The sequence below is a fragment of the Melanerpes formicivorus genome, unplaced genomic scaffold (assembly GCF_026170545.1).
Source record: "Melanerpes formicivorus ecotype bairdi unplaced genomic scaffold, bMelFor1.0.p_v2 SCAF_65, whole genome shotgun sequence".
Lineage (NCBI taxonomy): Eukaryota > Metazoa > Chordata > Aves > Piciformes > Picidae > Melanerpes > Melanerpes formicivorus.
Genome location: NW_027142417.1, coordinates 1,841,293 through 1,859,968, shown reverse-complemented (window position 1 = coordinate 1,859,968; position 18,676 = coordinate 1,841,293). Strand labels below are relative to the sequence as shown.

Sequence of the window (18,676 nt, the reverse complement as noted above, 5' to 3'; positions counted from 1 at the left end):
GGAGTGCTGTTTTCCTGACCCACCTGCCTGCACTCCATCCCTGTGGCCAAGAAAAGCTGTGCTGAGCATTTCACAGCACTCATCCTCTTGAAGGGAAGGACAGCCTTGTAAAACCTGTGCTGTGTGCTGGGCTGACCTCTGACGGCTGGGGGGTGCTGCCCTTCTCTCCTGGAGCTGAGAACATTCAGGGGAGGAAAGGAAGAAGAATTCTCTTGAATTGCCTTTTCATTTGGAGAACTGCTTCCCCAGAAATCAGGGAAGGAAAAATGTAACATCAGCAGAGCTCCCTAAGTGAAAACACCACCAGGCAGGGAAAGCCACTCCTGGTGAAAGATTTCCTTCCCCTTGCCCTGGTTTTGGCAGCCTCTGCTGCAGAGAGTTTGCTCCAGCAATAGATAAGGGAGAAGCAGCTCTCCCCTCTGCTGTCATTTATGACATGAACCATTCCAAGCTCAATTACTAATCACCTCTTACTTCTTTTTATCTGTCTGTCTTTTTATCCCCTCCCTGGCTGGGGTTTTTTTGTTACCTCTCAGAGCCCCTTGCCTGAGTCAGAATTGTTTGTCATTAACCTCTGGCAGCTTTGGAAATTGTCTCTGGGGCCAGCAAATAAAAAAGCCCAAAGCAATTTGCTCTGTCCAATTGTCTAGCAGGAGTTCAAGCCCAGGCAGCCAGAAGTTGGCTGTTTGCATGGAGCCTGTCTGAACAGAGCTCTGGGAGGGGAGCAGCTCTGCACCCTGGTGCTGCACAGACCCTCAGCTCTTCCTTGTGTGGAATGAGTTTATGCAAGCCTGGCTGGCTGCACAAGGCTCTTCAGCTGGGTTAGTCTCTTCAGTTGGTTTCTAGGTCAACAAAACAAGATGAACTTTTACCAACAACAACAACAAAAAGAGAGGGGGGGAAAAACCCCTCCAACAACAACAGGAAAACAACCAACCAACCCAGCCCCCAAGCCTCCAACCTAAGCCTGTGACATCCTCCTTATGCAACTCCTCCTGCTCACACACTCCTGCTCAAACACCTCCTTTGAGGAGCAGAAGTGGGGCTGCTGAAAGGGGAGTGCACTCAGAACACCAACCAACACAAAACTCCCAGAGGAAAGGAGGCTACTGATTGTTGTGCCCACTGGAAACCTCTCTGTGGTGTGTTCTTTCAGCTCCCATGAACATCCAAATAGGATTTTTCATGCTGCATTGGAAAATTCCACAGCAGCAGCTCCCAGCCTCTGTTAGAGCTAATTTATTGCCCTCTCTCCTTTTCATGCCTGGTGTACAGTTCTTGTCTACAAGCACGAGATGGGGCTTGCCCAAACAGCTGCTGATTGTCTGAGGGGATCAAGCAGTTGTCAAACCTGCACCAGGACACAGCTCAGGGCAACACTGCATTGTCTGCCCCTGCTCAGGATCATCTTTAATGCTGCCTGTCTGTGTGTAAGTCTCAGAGAGCCAACAGGATCTACCAGCCAAATCTAAAGCCATTTCCAACCTTTCCACTGTGTTCTTGAAACCAGTGGAGAAGGAGAAGAAAGGGGGGAAAAAGTCCTCCCCTTTCCCACAGCAGCCTCAGGTGACAGGGGTGTGGTTGTGACTGAGAGATGAACCCAATCTGGCTGTTCAGCAGGGCTCTTCTCTGCTGTTCTATGGTCAATACCACCTGGGAAGGCCCAAAGAGGTGAGTTAGATGTCTTCCACTTGAAGCACACAAACAGTGAGCTCCTAGCCCCAAGATGTCACAAAAAACTTGGGAGATGGCCTCCCTGTGGGCTACCCTGGCACAGCTGCCTTCATTCATAATCTGATGGAATCATTGATGTTGGAAAAGACCTTCAGGATCATCAAGTCCAACCATTCACCCTACTCTGAGCCCACCACTAAGCCATATCCTCAAGCACCACATCTAGAGAGCTTTCAAACACCTCCTGGGGTGGGGACTGCAGCACCTCCCTGGGCAGCCTGTCCCAGTGCCTGACAACCCTTTCATGGGAAAAAAAAACATCCTAATGTCCAGCCTGAACCTCTCGTGGTGCAGCTTCAGGCACTCTCACCTGGGAGAAGAGAGCAACACACACCTCATGACGCCCTCCCTTCAGGTAGCTGTAGAGCCTCCATCTCATCCCACCCAACAGACTGCTGATGGGCAGCCCAGAGCAGACACAGAGCACATCACAGCATTTCAGGGGCTGGAAGGGACCCCAAAAGAGCATCTGGAACTCCTGTCCCCTGTTCAGAGCTCAACCATTTCCACCCAGGTGGAACACAGACCTTGCAGTGGTCTGCTGAGGCCAGACACCAAACCAGGCAGCAGAGATCCTTTTGAAACATAAACCCCTGCCTCTTCCCTGGAGGTGCTCAAGGCCAGGCTTGAGCAACCTGGGCTGTGGGAGGAGTCCCTGCCCATGGCAGGGGGGTTGGAACTGGATGATCTTGAAGGGTGGTCATTAAGGTCTCTTCCACTGCTTCCCTTGGGAAGTGATTCCTATGTCACACTGTTCCCATGGTACCTGTGTTTCTGTGCCTCCTGATTCCCTGCAGAGGATGAGATCCACAACCCTTCAGCCCCTGTGGTACACAGCAGCTTCTTCAGCCTCTTCTTGCTAGACCTGAGGGCTGCATCTCAAGGTGACTGCCCTCAGCCATACAACCTTGGTTTCCACAGGCAGGCTCCTGCAGTGCAAGGCAGCAGATTACTTTCAGGGCAAGGCATTAAAATGCTGATGCTGCAGAAAGAAACAAGGGTGGAATGTTCTGGATTCCTGGCCTCATTCAGAAGCAATATCAACTAAATAGGGAAAATGACTATGTGGTAGTGAAGCACAGTGGTGCCCATACTGAGAAAAGAGAGAGACTGAGGCTTGGGTTTTGTGCTGATTTAGAAGGAGGCTGCCCAGGCACAGCCAGTAAATTACTCTTGTTCAGAATCATCTGAAGAAGGAGCTGTAAAAGCTGAGCTTGATACACAGGAGAAACACTCAACCAATTGTTATATAATAATAACTGACTGCAGAGGAATGGACTTTCTGGGGGGAGCTGGAGTCAGGGAAAGCTTTTTACACTGTGCAGTGAAGCCTCAGGCTTTGCTCTGCTGGCTTTTACTCCTCCAGATGGCTCAGGATGCTGCCTGTGCTCTCAGGCTGTGCTGGGGACAGGCAGTGGGCTGCAGGGACACAACCACCCCCAGTTTCATAAGAGCCACGACTGGGAGGAGGAGGAGGAGAAGCAGCAGAGTCTACTCACGAGCCGGGTCTGCAAGCAGCTAAAAATGCCTCTGCCACAGGCTGCTGTGGCAGTGAAAGGCAGGAGGGCTGTGCAGAGCAGCTGAAACAGTGGTGGTTTGGTGCTCTGGAGTTAACTTGCTGTTAAATTCAGACACACCACCTTATTTTTAGCACTCAGAAAACCCGAGTGACACGCTGCAGGCAGCTGCTCTCTCCCCTGTCTCGAGTAAACATTTGCTTTTGCCAGTTTGATGCTTAACTGCCAAAAAATAGAGCTTCCTCCCTCTGCCTTTCCCTTGCCTTTCTTCCTTCCCCCCCCTTTTCCTTCTCCTTTTCTCCTCCTCTTCCCAATCCCTCTCCTACTTCCCTTTCCTCCTTTTCTCCTTTCCTCCTTCTCCTCCCACTCCTTCTACTACTTCTCCTTTTCTCTTCTTCTGTCCTTCTCCTACTCCTTCTCTTTTTCCTCCCACTCCTCCTACTTGTTCTCTTTTTCTCCTTCTTCTCTTCTTCTCCTTTTCCTCCTCCTGTCCTTCTCCTCCTTCTTCTCTTTTTCCTCCCACTCCCTCTACTACTTCTCCTTTTCCTCCTCTTCTTCTGTCCTTCTCCTCCTTCTCCTTTTCTCCTCCTCTCCTTTTCCTCCCACTCCTTCTACTTGTTCTCCTTTTCTCCTTCTCCTCCCTCTCTCTGTCTTCCTGGCTGTCAGCTATGTGGACTGTGCAGCCTGCTTTAGGAGAGGTGACACTAGTGTGTCACTAGCTGGATAACTCACCAACAGCTTTTTCACCCAGTCATTTGCATGAGCTGGTGGAGTCCAGGAGCTAGGCCATTTCTCATGCTCTTCATGCCTTGTTCCATCTTGGGGTGGCACATCCTGAGGGCCCCCAGCACGTGGCTCATACAAGAAGCTGGTTTTCATTTGCAGCTCCTGCTTTTTCTCCTGAAACAAACAAGAGAATAAATAAATCAGTAAGTAAAGTGGAGAGCATCCAAAGGGTTGTGCTCAGGTAGAACTCATCATCCATTTTTCAGTCTGCCAGAGCCAGCCAGCAGCATGTGACTGGAACTACATGTCCACACAGATCTGCTGAGCTCAGTGGTAAGCAGCAAGTTCATTGAGGTGCACAGCTCTTGCTTTTCTGGGGCACTACAATGTGCTGCTGACTCCCATGGGCTGCAGCCTTGTGCCACTCTCTACTCCTGAATTACTGAGGATGGTCCAGATTCTGCCACTCTGGCTTCCTCTGGTGAACATCTGGGATGGGAGGCAATGGACTGAAGCTTGAGGAGGGCAGATTGAGACTGGAGATGAGGAAGAAATTCTTTCCAGTGAGGGTGGGGAGACTCTGGCAGAGGTTGCCCAGGGAGGCTGTGGCTGCCTCCTCCCTGGAGGTGTTCAAGGCCAGGCTGGTGGGAGGTGTCCCTGCCCATGGCAGGAGGTTGGAACTGGAGGAGCTTTAAGGTCTCTTCCAAGCTAAACCATTCTGTGAATCCATGACTCTTACTCAGCAAGAGGCTTTGGTTAGCTCCAGTGCAAACTGACTTTCACCATAAAGATGCTGAGTTTCAGTGCAAACTAATTCCCAGTATCAAGATGCTCTCATCAGGCCCTGTAACTCCAACCATGGCTCCAGCAGACCCAGAGAAGAATTCTAACAGGGAGAGGAGGGAATGCAAATAAACTTGATCTGGGTTGAGAAAAAGAACAGCAAAAAGAAGAAAAACTAATGGGCAAATCAGACTGGAAGCCTGGTCCTTGCTGATATAAATAGCAGCTGTTTTGACAAACTTTGCATGCCTTTATTTTGTGAATTAGCTTGCTTCCAAAGTACCACTTTTCTCAGCACATGAATGACAGCACTGACAAAAAAAATACTAATAACAGAGGCTGTTGGTTGATGTGTTTATCATCTGAGAGCTCTGCAAGCAAAAAAAAAAGAGAGGGGAAAAAAATGTTGAACTTATCTGGAAAGTCTTCAGCTAAGCAAACTTGCTTGGTCTGAGTTCCAGGAGTTAACTCAGAACCAGAGAGAGAGCCTCAGGCTCACTCATAGACTCAGAGAGAGGGAGAGAGCCTCAGGCTCACTCAGAGAGAGGGAGAGAGCCTCAGGCTCACTCAGAGAGAGGGAGAGAGCCTCAGACTCACTCAGAGAGAGGGAGAGAGCCTCAGACTCACTCAGAGAGAGGGAGAGAGCCTCAGACTCACTCAGAGAGAGGGAGAGAGCCTCAGACTCACTCAGAGAGAGGGAGAGAGCCTCAGACTCACTCAGAGAGAGGGAGAGAGCCTCAGACTCACTCAGAGAGAGGGAGAGAGCCTCAGACTCACTCAGAGAGAGGGAGAGAGCCTCAGACTCACTCAGAGAGAGGGAGAGAGCCTCAGACTCACTCAGAGAGAGGGAGAGAGCCTCAGACTCACTCAGAGAGAGGGAGAGAGCCTCAGACTCACTCAGAGAGAGGGAGAGAGCCTCAGACTCACTCAGAGAGAGGGAGAGAGCCTCAGACTCACTCAGAGAGAGGGAGAGAGCCTCAGACTCACTCAGAGAGAGGGAGAGAGCCTCAGACTCACTCAGAGAGAGGGAGAGAGCCTCAGACTCACTCAGAGAGAGGGAGAGAGCCTCAGACTCACTCAGAGAGAGGGAGAGAGCCTCAGACTCACTCAGAGAGAGGGAGAGAGCCTCATAGAATCACTGAATCACACCATGGTGAGGGTTGGAAAGGATCTCTGGAGATCACCTAGTCCAAGCCCCCTGCACCCTTGACTCCAGCTCCAGCTGCCAAAATGACATTTGCCTCTTTAATCCCTCTTAGAATCACAGAATGGTCTGGATTGGAAGGGACCTCCAAAGCTCATCCAAGCCCAACCCCCTCTGCAGTCAGCAGGGACATCCTCCACTAGATCAGGTTGCCCAGAGCCCTGTCCAGCCTCACCTTGAGTATCTCCAGGGATGGAGCCCCAACCACCTCCCTGGGCACCCTGTTGCAGTGTTCCACCACCCTCCTGGTGCAGAACTTACTCCTAACATCCAATGTAAACCTGCTCTGCTCTACTTTGAAGCCACTGTCCCTGGTCCTGTCCCTGCAGACCTTTGCAAACAGTCCCTCTGCAGCACCCTTCAGGTTCTGGAAGCTCATTATTAGGTCTCCCCAGAGCCTTCTCTTCTCCAGGCTCTTCCTCTGCCATGGATGCAAAGGCCACTGTGGGAGGGATGTTGGCTGTGGAGAGCTCAATGACAACACCACCACAACCCCAAACTTGCCATTCCTGTAAGCCCTCTTGTTGTGGCTGCTGAAGAAAATGATCCTGCAAAGGAAAGCTGATTTCCTGACACTTGGCATGTGTCTGGATCCTCTCAGCAGCTCAGGGGAGCAGATTTTATTTCAGCTCCGCAGGCCTTATACTTTTTAATTATTTTTCCTTTGTACTTCAGCCTCAGTTTCTAATGGATTCAGGGAACAATATGGGGTCACTTGGGGGTGATTTTAATACCTGCAATTCCCCTGCTTATTAATCAAAGACTTTTTTAGCCTTTCAGATAAATTATCTGCCTTCTGTTTAGAAGATTGAGATTAAGCATGGGAGAGAAATTGTCCCCACTGACAGGAGGTTAAAAAAAACCCACAACCATCAAGATAACAAAAAGCCTCCAAAATGCAGGGGCTTGGCTGTCTCACAGAAGTGCAGGAGATGCTGCAGGTTGGCAGCTGGGTTTGTCTAGCTTCAGGGCAAGAATTTGGTATGGAGACAGCGATGGGGATTCTCAGATGGAGAGGTTTGGGGTTCCTGAGTGGAACTCCCAGCTGTCAGAGACCGCAAAACCTAAAAGTTGTGACTTAGAGCAAAAACTAAGCTGTGATTTGCAACACACCCAGGTTGTGGTTTGCAAGTCACCACTGACAGTTTGCAAACAAACCCATCAGGCTTCTGGAACACTTTGAAATGAAAACCAAACCATTAGCTTTGCTTGGTTGGTTAGGCAAAGTTGAATGCTGTCCCCTCCAACCTGTATTTCTGTGTTCATCCACTGAATCACCCCAGCACAGCCAGTTTCTGTGCAGCTGATTTAATTCCTCTTGCCTCTGTTGGGGTCAATAGTATCACAGTGTCAGTCAGGGTTGGAAGGGACCACAAGGATCAGCTAGTTCCAACTCCCCCTGCCATGGGCAGGGACACCCCACACTAGATCAGGCTGCCCAGAGCCTCATCCAGCCTGGGCTTAAACACCTCCAGGGACAGGGCCTCAACCACCTCCCTGGACAACCCATTCCAGGGCTTCACCACTCTCATGGGGAAGAACTTCCTCCTTGAAACATCCTGGGAGATGTCAGAGCACGCTGCTGTGGGTGCCCTGCCTTAGCAGGGGGGGTTGGACTGGATGATGTCCTGAGGTCTCTTCCAACCCCCACACCATGCTGTGATTCTGCAATTCTCTTTCCACTAAAGAAAGAACCAAAATAAGTTTGTTTGCCCCCATTTTGATCCTGGGCTGCTGTGAGTCTCTGCTGTGCAGCCAGGAGCAGCCAGTCTCTGCTGACTCTTTCATTACACATTACAGAGTTCCACTAACAACTCATCCTGTTCCTGCTCATAAACATCACCAAAGCCAGCCAGCACTGCTCAGGCTTTCACTCCCCACTATTTGCAGATTACAGTGAATTGAGAAGATGAGTAAATAATGAGACAGCCTGGAGCAGGAGGGCTGAGAAGAGTCAAGTGCCTGGACTAAGAGGTGGTCAATACAGTTCATTAATGATCAGAGCAAAGCCATAGGAGCATAGAATTGTTTGGGCTGGAAAAGCCTCTAAGATCATCCAGTCCAATCATCAACCCAACCCCACCATGGCCACCAAACCATGGCCCCAAGTGCCATGGCCACACATTTCTTGAACACCTCCAGGGATGGGGACCCCAGCACCTCCCTGGGCAGCCTGTGTCACCCCCTGAACATTCTTGCAGCAAAGAAATTGTTCCTCATCTCCAACCTAGCCCTCCCCTGGCACAATTTCAGGCCTTTTCCTCTCCCATCACCTGATGCTCAGGAGAAGAGCCCAACCCCCACCTCAGTGCAACCTCCCTTCAGGGAACTGCAGAGAGCAGTGAGGTCTCCCCTTCAGCCTCCTGTTCTCCAGACTGAACAACCTCAGTTCCTGCAGCTGCTCCTCGTAAGACTTGATGAGTTTTAACCAGCACAATAAAAGGGAGCAAGTATCTTCTAAATGGGAAGAAACTGAACCACCCTGAAGAGAGAAGAGATTGGAAATCATTGAAACAGGAGATCTTTGTGAGCCCTGAACTCAATAGCTCAGGTGCAAGGCTGAGTTCAAGCAAGCTGGGGAGATGTATGCTCAGGTAAATGCCTTACAAATCACAGCCAGGACCATGACTGCTTTAAGGCCTTGATCCAGATGCTGAGAGGATGGCCACAGCCCTTTAGGATAGGAGGCAATGAACCTGACTCTGGGCATCCCATAACGTGCCACACAGACCAGAGTACAAAACTAGGCTGCACCAGGATGGAAAAGAAGTGGCCAGAGAAGAGAGAATGAGCTAATTGCACTGAGAAAGACTTAACCACAGCATTAGCTGCCAAGAAGGTTGGAAACAAAAGGCTGGGGAAGAAAAAGTAGCTTCAGGAATTCTTTTTTCCCTTCTTTTTGCTTTTGAAACCTCCCTGAAGCACAAAGTGCTGCTGAACTGCAGTGGCTTCAGGATTTGCTAAACAAAGGAGGCACAGGGAGCTACAGGAGAAGAGGAAAAAAGCCATCAGGAGCAGAAAGCAAAGGGGTGGAAAGCAAGGAGTCAGTGTGAGCACTTCCAGGCAAGAGAAGAAACTGGGCAGAGGTGAAGCAGACCCCGAGTATGAGCAGAGCAGCCTTCCAGTCACTGAATCCCAGCATCCCAGCACGGGGTACTGGAAGGGACCTCTGGAAATCATCCAAGCAGGGCACCCCCAGCAGCTTGCCCAGGAGCACAATGCCCAGGGGGGGTTGGAAGCTCTCCAGAGGAGGAGACTCCACAACCTCTCTGGGCAGCCTGCTCCAGGCTCCAGCAGCCTCACACCAAAGAGTTTTCTCCTCCTGGGTTCCAGTTTGTGCCCAGTGCCTCTTGTCCTCTCCCTGGGCAGTGACAGGAGCCTGACCCCAGTGCAATTTGAATCCTGCTGGAATTTTCTAAAGAGATACAGAGTGCAGTGTGCCCTGGGCAGGCTCAGGAGGTGCTGCTGGGTGTGCTGGGGCAGTGTTGCTGCCTTCAGATCTCAAGTTCTGCTTCTGAAAGTACTCTTTCCTTGCTATGTTTATGAGAAGACAGCAACTTCTTCACAGAGCCCTACCTGCCCCCTCATGGCTCACAGCATCCCAGCCTGGGCTGGGTTGGAAGGGACCTTTCAAGGTCATCCAGCCCAACCCCCTGCAGTCAGCAGGAACCTCTGCAGCTGGAGCAGGTTGCTGCCCTCACGCAGGCTTGACAAGAGCTGCTGCCATCAAACCCCCTCTCGACCTACCCAAAAGGGATTCAGAGGATCTTTCAATCCAGCTTCAAACTCCAGGAAAAGGATCTTAAATCTTAGGAAAGTCCAGATGAAAACCTTTCTCCTGGCTTTCTGTGCTCAGCAGGGAACAAACCAAACCTTGATGTACTTCTGCAAGCCAAACGCTTCAGCTTCTCAATTCCAGATCAAAACAACATAGCTTAGAGCTTGTCTTGACACAGGTCTCATCCCCAAGCCATGAAAGACAATAGAAGTCCTTCAAAGTGCTTTGTAAGCAGGGCAACCCCTTTGGGCCCTGCAGTTAAGCTTTTTAAGGATAAATATTGGCCAGTGAAGCACTTGCCCTGAAATGCAGCTAATCCTCTTACATATTTCCTTTGCAAACTCTGTGTTTGCCAACAGCCTCTGAATTAATGAATGGCAGCAGCCACTGATTGCTTGGTTATGACACAGGATCTGCTCCTGAATCACATGAAAGGTTTCTCCCCTCTTGGCTCCCTGTGTTGGGAAGGAGGGGACATGACTTGGCACTTGCAGGTACAGAGCTCACCTTTGGATCACCAATCAGAGGACTGAAGAATCATTTTGGTTGGAAGAGACTTTCCAGATCCTTCAGCCCAAGCCTTAACCCAGCACTGCCAGGACACCACTAAGCCATGGCCCCCAGCACCACATCTGCATAGCTCTGAGACCCCTCCAGCGATGGGGACTCCACCACTGCCCTGTCCCAGGCCTGACAGCCCTTTGGGGGAAGCAATTTTCCCTCATTGCCAACCTGGTGCAACTTGAAGCTGTTTCCTCTCATCCTATTGCTTGTTCCCTGGGAGAAGACCAACCCCCACCTGGCTCCAACCTCCTTTCAGGGAGCTGTAGAGAGTGAGAAGGTCTCCCCCGAGCCTCCTTTTCTCCACGATGCTCTGTTGGATCACGGCCAGAAGGTTTAAGCTGCAAGTTTAAGCTGCTGTGTGAGAATTGCTGCAGGAAACTGCAGAACATTAAACTTCACAACTGAGAGATCAAAGCACATCCTAAAAGAGAACCACGGGTTCTATTCAGTGCTGTGCCGCAGCTTTCCAGGAGGAGCTATTGACAGCTCGTTAAAGACCCTGATTTGCTCAGGTGTGAGGCAAGCTGTGTCAGCACATGGGAATTTCTCCATCGACCTGCACGGTGCCGGCTGAAGAGCTGCACAGGATGCTGCAGCCCTCAGATGAAACTTCTGGCCGTGGTGGAGGAGAATTTAGGAGCTCAGCTCCACCCTTAGACAAAAAATGAGCTTAATAAAACCCCCACAGCCCCCACTTGATGGTACACAGCAGCAAGCCAGGGCTGCTGTGAGAAGTTGCTCTAATGGCCTTAGTCAAAAACAAAACCACTCTGGGGCTTTGCCTTTGCTGCACGACAGGATGGGAGCCCAGGCTGGAAGCTGAAAGAGCTCTACTTCCACACATGCAATAGAGCAAGAGGAAATGGCCTGAAATTGTGCCAGGGAAGGCTTAGGTTGGAGAGCAGGGAAAGTTCTTTGCTGCAGGAGTGGTCAGGGACTGGCAGAGGCTGCCCAGGGAGGTGGTGGAGTCCCCATCCCTGGAGGGGTTCAGCAAACCTTCAGCCATAGCCATGGCACCTGGGGACAGGGTGTAGTGGCCATGCTGGGGTTGGGTTGATGCTTGGACTGGATGATCTTAGAGGCTGTTTCCAACCCAAACAGTTCAATGATTCTAGCACCACACACAAAGTTTCCCTGGATGCAGTAGGAATCAGAAAGAAGGAACAAACAAAAGAGATGATTTTACCCTGCCAAATCTTCCCCACTCTTTCTCTCTGGAGTTTTCCCTTCTCTGCCTTTCTCTTTGTCTTGTACCTCCCCTACTAAATTAATGTTGGCACACCAGCACCAGGTTCACATGCAAACTCAATTAGCAGGAGATGTATTTATAGGTGAATAAAAATTATTCAGCTGTAAAGAAAAGAGTAAAAACCCCACTCTGGTTTGATTTCATCAGCTCAGGTGCAGGCAGAGCCTCAAAAAACAAACCCCAAAAGGTGTTAACAGTGATCTCCTACCTGTTGTACCCAAGTCTGATTGAGACAGAATAGAGGCAAGGCAAAAGCATTTTGTTGGGGCTACAAATTCTCCATGAGCCATGTGGTGCTTTTGTGTTTCTCTTTCCTGCATGAGGTCCTGAATGAAAAAGAAGCCAGCAGCCAACCCCCTGTGATTTGTAGCTCCATTCCCTTGGTGCAGAGTGGGCACCTTCCAACCAGCTTCACCTCCTGTGCTTGGGAGAAGGATCTGAGCTCGATCACGGCATCATAGAATGGCTCAGGCTGGAAAGGACCTCAGAGATCATCTACTGCAACTCCCCTGCCATGGGCAGGGACCTCTCAACTAGACTCAGCTGCTCAAGACATCATCCAACCTGGCCCTGAACACCTCCGGGGGGAGGCATCCACAGCCTCCCCGGGTAACCTATTCCAGAACCTCACCTCTCTTGCACTAAAGAACTTCTTCCTCAGCTCCAGTCTAGCCCTGCTCTCCCTCAGCTCCAAACCATTCCTCCTTGTCTTTCCTCAGGAAAAGTCCCTCTGCAGCCTTCCTGTAGGATCCCCTCAGGTATTGGAAGGCAGCTCTAAGGTCCCTCACAGAGCCTTCTCCTCTCCAGGCTGAACACCCCCAGCTCCCTCAGCCTGTGCTCACAGCAGAGCTGCTCCAGCCCTTGGAGCATCTTTGTGGCCTCCTCTGGACTCACTCCAGCAGCTCTGAGTCCTTCTGCTGCTGGGACACCAGAGCTGGAGGCAGGATTGGAGGTGAGGTCTGAGCAGAGCAGAGCCCAGGGGCAGAATCCCCTCTCTTGCAAGGCTTCTCACACTGCTCTGGCTGCAGCCAGCACACAGCTGCCTCTGGGCTGCAGGAGGGCACTGCTGGCTGCTGGGGAGCTGCTCAGCACCCAACACCCCCAAGCCTCTTCCTTCAGAGCTGCTCTCAACTCACTCTGCAGCCAGCCTGGATCGGTGCCTGGGGTTAGGCTGACCCAGCTGCAGCACCCTGCACTCTGACTTGCTGTACCTCAAGCACTGGCTCAAGATCCTTCTGAACTGTGAAATTGTGTGGTAGAAATAGTTAATCAAAAGGAAATCCAAGCCAGGTTGTCTCTTCAGAAAGAAAAGAAAGAAAATAATATGAAATTATTAAAATCCATTTGTGCTGCTGGGGGAGGCTGAGAAAAACTATCCCTGAGCTTTGCTTCTGTTTAGCAAGAACACAATAATTCCATAAAGTGTGTGTCAAGCAAAAGAAACAGAGTCCCCTCCATTAAATCCAGAATCAATCACCCAGCTGAGCTGAAAAGGCTCTGCAGCAAGAGTCCTTTTCAGAGGGAGAGTTTTGTGCTGGGCTCTCAGTACTGAGGGAGTTAGCATTTTCTAACAGCATTGGCATAACAATCAGTGGAGTGAATGATGTCATTTCCCCACAGGGCAATTCAGCTTCTCCTTTCCCAGACAGATTCTCTGTGCCCTAACTTTGCTCTTTGTTGAACAGAGTTATGTAAACCTCAGAAAGAGGTTAATTGCAAACTTGCAGAGAGAACTTTGAGTTTTTCCTCATTCTAAGGCAAAATCTCCCCTACCAGTTGAGCAGAGAAGGGAAAAGGAAGGAGCAAAGATCCTGTGGATGCCCCCTCCCTGGAGGTGCTCCAGGCTGGATGAGCAACCTGTTCTAGTAGGAGGTGTCCCTGCCCATGGCAGGGGGGGTGGAACTAGATGATCTTTAAAGGTCCTTCCAACCCAAACCATTCTATCAACCTATGAACCAAATCCTCCCTTCTCACTCCCTCATTCTGCTTTGGCTTTACTCTTCCCTTTCAATTCTTTACTCTTCAATTCTTTACTCTTCCCTTTCAATTCTTCTTCCTCTCCACTCATATCCAGTCTGGTTTTCCAACACATTCCTGGGCCTTGCAGCTATCCTCTGGTTGCAGTGCTAGAGGAAGGTTGCTTTGAAGAACTTTCTTGGTTAGTGCAATGATTTTACCCTTCTCTGAAGCTCTCTTTACCTTGTTGGCAAAGATGAGATTTAAGATGCTAAGACTAGCTGATGATTAATCTTAGCTGAGGTCCAAGATACTGCAGGTTGTGTTGCCCTGCCTGTTGAATTGAAGATGGACTGTGAAAGGATATGGAGTATGTGACCAGATATGGAATTCAAAGAAGTGTTTAACTACTTCATTGCTCTTGGAAGGGTCTCACAGAACAGGGACCTCTGAAGATCACCCAGTCCAAACAGGTGCTAGAGCAGGATCACCCAGAGTAAATCACCCAGGAACACATCCAGGTGGATTCTGGATGCCTCTAGGGAGGGACTCCACAAGCTCTCTGTGCAAGAATACTCCAGCCAAGATCTCTGGATGCATGCTAGGATCCTCAGTATGAGCTACAGATGCAAACTCTGTGGTGAAAGGAGCTAACAATTAAAAAGCTTCTTGGTTGCCATAGTGCTTGTAATTGCTTTAATGCCATCAATTTCTTTGGTGCTAATTTGGTTTACTTTAGCTTATCCTCCTTGGCCTGGATCAATTCCACTTAACATCAGTCTTTGCATCCTAAGATATGCTTCCAAGAGCAGGAAGATGAATCATCCTTAGGAGGGAACTGCTTATTCCCCTTTAACTATTGAGGTAGCCAAGATGACTCACTTCAACTGGAAACCCTCTGCTGGGAGGCCAGGCTGAGAGAGCTGGTGGTGTTCAGCCTGGGCAAGAGACAGCTCCAGGGCGACCTTCTGGTGGCCTTTCACTACTGAGAGTGGCTGATGAGAAAGATGGAAACAGACTTTATAGCAAAGCCTGTTGTCATAGGTCAAGGGGTGATGGTTTGAAACCAGAAGAGGGGGATTCAGAAAAGAGAGAAGAAAGAATTTTGTACAGACACTGGAACAGGTTGCCCAGGGAGGCTGTGGATGCCTCCTCCCTGGAGGTGTTCAAGGCCAGGCTGGATGAGACCTTGAGCAGCCTGGGCTGGTGGGAGGTGTCCCTGCCCATGGCAGGGGGTTGGAACTGGATGATCTTTAAGGTCCCTTCCAACCTAAAGCATTCCCTGAATCCATGAACCTCTTGTGTACTTGCACCTGGACACACACAGAACCTCTGCAGCTTCCTGCCTTCAGGATTCTACCCAAGTGTTGCAGTTTCAGTGTTTGCAGCTTCTATATGGCTATGATGAGCTAACAGAATTCCACTGCTTTGCCTGCCCAGCACCTCAACAAAGCCTTGAACAGCTGAGCCTGGCTGAGAGGTCTCCTTGCCCACGGTGGGGAGGTTGGAGCAGATGATCTCTAAGGTCCCTTCCAATCCAATCTCTGAACAACTATTTGTTCAGATGAGCAGAGGGCTGGAGCACCTCTCCTGTGAGGACAGACTGAAGGAGTTGGGGCTGTTCAGTCTGCAGAAGAGAAGGCTCCCAGGTGACCTTACTGTGGCCTTCCAGTATCTGCAGGGGGCTACAGGAAGGCTGGGGAGGGACTGCTCAGGATCTCAGGCAGTGATAGGACTAGGGGGAATGGGATGAAGCTGGAGGTGGGGAGATTCAGACTGGAGGGGAGGAGGAAGTTCTTCCCCATGAGAGTGGTGAAGCCCTGGAATGGGTTGTCCAGGGAGGTGGTTGAGGCCCCAGCCCTGGAGGTGTTTAAGCCCAGGCTGGATGAGGCTCTGGCCAGGCTGATCTAGTGTGGGGTGTCCCTGCCCATGGCAGGGGGCTTGGAACTGGCTGATCCTCGTGGTCCCTTCCAACCCTGACTGATACTATGATTATTTCATGGATTTCCAGGAAAATTAAGCTATTAAATGAGTTTTAAACAGCTTCACTCCCTCTTCCAGGCTCACAAATTGGTTTCAGCATGCTGCAAAGAATCCCATGTACTGCAGCAAAAAGGAAGAGCATTTCTAGTATCTATGGTTTTTCTCCCTGCCCCCCCAGCCAAAAAAGCCTCAAAGTTCTTCATTATTTGTCTAATTATTAATCCTTTTAATGACAGTTTTTAAAGATAGAGGGGAAGCTCTCCCAGCCCCAGCCAGAACTTGCACTTATTATAGACTCCAGAAATTATGCAAAGGAAGAAACTAGAAGCAAATTACCACAGTAAATTTAGACTTTGTATTAAATAAACCCCTCCAGTTGAACTGTAATTATTGTAATAGTACAGCAAATACACAGATAACAACTGGCAGCCATTATTCAGTGTGATTACTCCAGCCTTACTGTTATTAGGACTGATTTACTACAGTTTTAATAAACTACAGAATAATTGCAGGGGTTTCAGTGGAGGAACTGAGAGTTCAGTCCCAGTTCTATGGCTGAGATCTCGGAGCTTTATTCCACAGTCATCTTTCTTGGGAGGGAGACACAAAGAGGACAACCCTTAGAGAGAGAACTCAGGAGCATGCTTGGCACTGAGTTTGGGGCATTGGTTGCATGGGAGCAGGAATAAAGAGTCAAAAAATCATTGGCTTTCCAGTCCAAAGCAAGCTCTCAGTGTTGATTCTGTTGAGTATGACTGAAAGTGCCAGAACCAAGATCATTTGGTGAGGGGTTTGGACACAAGCCCTATGAGGAGAGGCTGAGGGAGCTGGGGTTGCTTAGCCTGGAGAGGAGGAGGCTTAGGGGAGACCTTAGTGCTGTCTACAACTACGTGAAGGGTGGTTGTAGACAGGCAGAGGTTGGTCTCTTCTCCCAGCCAGCCAGCACCAGAACAAGAGGACATTCCAGAGAGCCTAAATCTGAGCTGAACTAAACCACCTGGATTCTTCTCATGCACTTAGGAAGATGAAATCCCCACTTCAATAAAAAATCATCTTCAAAACACCTCCCACAAACCTCTAATGTACATATCCACGTACACAAGGCCACAAGGATGAGCAGAGGGCTGGAGCACCTCTCCTGTGAGGACAGACTGAAGGAGTTGGGGCTGTTCAGTCTGCAGAAGAGAAGGCTCCCAGGTGACCTCATTGTGGCCTTCCAGGATCTGAAGGGGGCTCCAGGAAGGCTGGGGAGGGACTGCTCAGGATCTCAGGCAGTGATAGGACTAGGGGGAATGGAATGAAGCTGGAGGTGGGGAGATTCAGGCTGGAGGGGAGGAGGAAGTTCTTCCCCATGAGAGTGGTGAAGCCCTGGAATGGATTGTCTAGGGGGAGGTGGTTGGGGCCCCAGCCCTGGAGGTGTTTAAGGCCAGGCTGGCTGAGGCTGTGGCCAGGCTGATCTAGTGTGGGGTGTCCCTGCCCATGGCAGGGGGGTTGGAACTAGCTGATCCTTGTGGTCCCTTCCAACCCTGACTGATACTATGAAAATCATGCACCCTTGAAAGAGAAAAGTCTTCTTTTTGGGGGGGAGGTCTATTTTAATGAGAAAGCCAACCACACTGTGTGCTAGCTAGGAAGCTGTTCAGCAGCTTCAGGGGTTGTGGGTGCCTGAAATGATTTGTAAACATGGGCAAACAATGAATAAAATGATCTGAGCTGATAGATACAGTTAAGAAAAGGGAAGGGGGGGGGAAAAAAGGGGAAATAATAATCTAAATAAAGTGTGTTCACATCCTGCTTTGCCTGTCATGCCAATTCTTTTGGTTGAAATATTGAGCTGGATATTTTCATTTAGCACAGGAGAAAAAAGCCCTTTAGAGGGGAGATGCTGAAGTCTGTATTTATCAAATTATGGGAAATTCAGTCAGCAGCCCTGCACATGAGATAAACAGCTCCTGGTTAGCAATGTGTGCTGGTACAAAAGCAATCAGCTTCAGCATCCTGGGGAAGGGGAGAACAAGAAGTGGAGCTGTAGGGAGTTCTGCCTCACAAAGACACCAGATGAAAATGTGGCTACGAGCAGTCTGAGCGAGCCTAGGAGAAAGAGTTCACTCTGCCATGACAAAAGAACTCACAGGGGACCAGGAGGCTTGCCAGCACAAAGAAATCTAGCAACAGGCAGGAGGTGAAAGTCAAGAACTGATGGGGAGGGGAGGGGTGGGGGGGCTGTGAATCGAATTCAGTGCAGAAAGCGGCAGGAACCTTCCCCCGAGAGGGGACCCTTGTTTTACCTTATCACAGAACAAGCAGGAACACAACTGAAGGGGATTAGCCTTGTGCCTGCCAACTGGAGGCCAGGCACTGGAGCAGACTTAATCATTGAACAGGATCCTCCACCCATTGGCAGGCTCTGATGGACCAAATTCTCCACAGCCACCTCTGATTTTGGTGATTGTGCTCAACCAAGGGTGAAGCTCTGCACGATTGGGATAGTATTAGGATGAAGATGACTTAGTTATTAATTAGATAGCAGCAGCAGCTGTAAACCTCCACACAGATAAAAGTTCCTTTCTGCATAAGCCCCCAGAAGCACACAAGCACTCAGGGCTGGCCCTGAGGAGCACACACAGCCTGCAAAAGGCAATCCTCTGGCCAGGTCAGTAGTTATCAGGATTCAGTAGGTCACAGGACAGACAAAAGGGAAGACAAGAAAACAGAGACACAGCTTTGTACAAACAGGGCTGTTGCCCTCCCCTGTGCTGCACCAGTAGGAGTTTGTTGCCTTCCCTTTCCTTTCCACAGCTACAGCAGGTTTGGCACCTCACGCTCTTGGAGCACTGGCACAGCCTGTTATTCCCTTAGAGAAGTCAAAAACATGCAGTCCTTGCCCATGCCAGCACAGCTAACTCACCTCAAAGTGAAGCTTTTCCCTGCTGAAGGCTGCAGACCCAGGCAGTGGAGTGGCTGTGCCATGGCACTGTCCTTCCAGCAGGGTAGGAGCACTGTGTGTGACAGAATGATACAATCAGAACCACAGAATGGTGATTTGGGTTGGAAGGGTTAAAGGTCACCGAGTCCAACCCCCCACACACACCCACCAAGGAGCTCTGCAGCTAGAGCAGGCTGCTCAGACCCTCCTTGAATCCTTGAACACAGGTTGGAAGGGACCTCAAGGATATCTGATC

General features: G+C 50.1%; 1 long non-coding RNA gene across 1 annotated transcript in view; it reads right to left on the bottom strand.

The window, feature by feature from the left end:
* The window catches only part of LOC137453321 (uncharacterized), a 33,931-nt gene extending 15,503 nt beyond the window's left edge, over nt 1–18,428 (bottom strand). The window contains exons 1-3 of the long non-coding RNA XR_010990321.1: nt 18,403–18,428; nt 3,984–4,151; nt 2,501–2,663 (exon numbers count right to left, since the gene is read on the bottom strand). This is a non-coding gene — a long non-coding RNA (uncharacterized lncRNA). The remainder of the gene's footprint in view (nt 1–2,500; nt 2,664–3,983; nt 4,152–18,402) is intronic.
* Between the last annotated feature and the right edge of the window lie 248 nt (nt 18,429–18,676).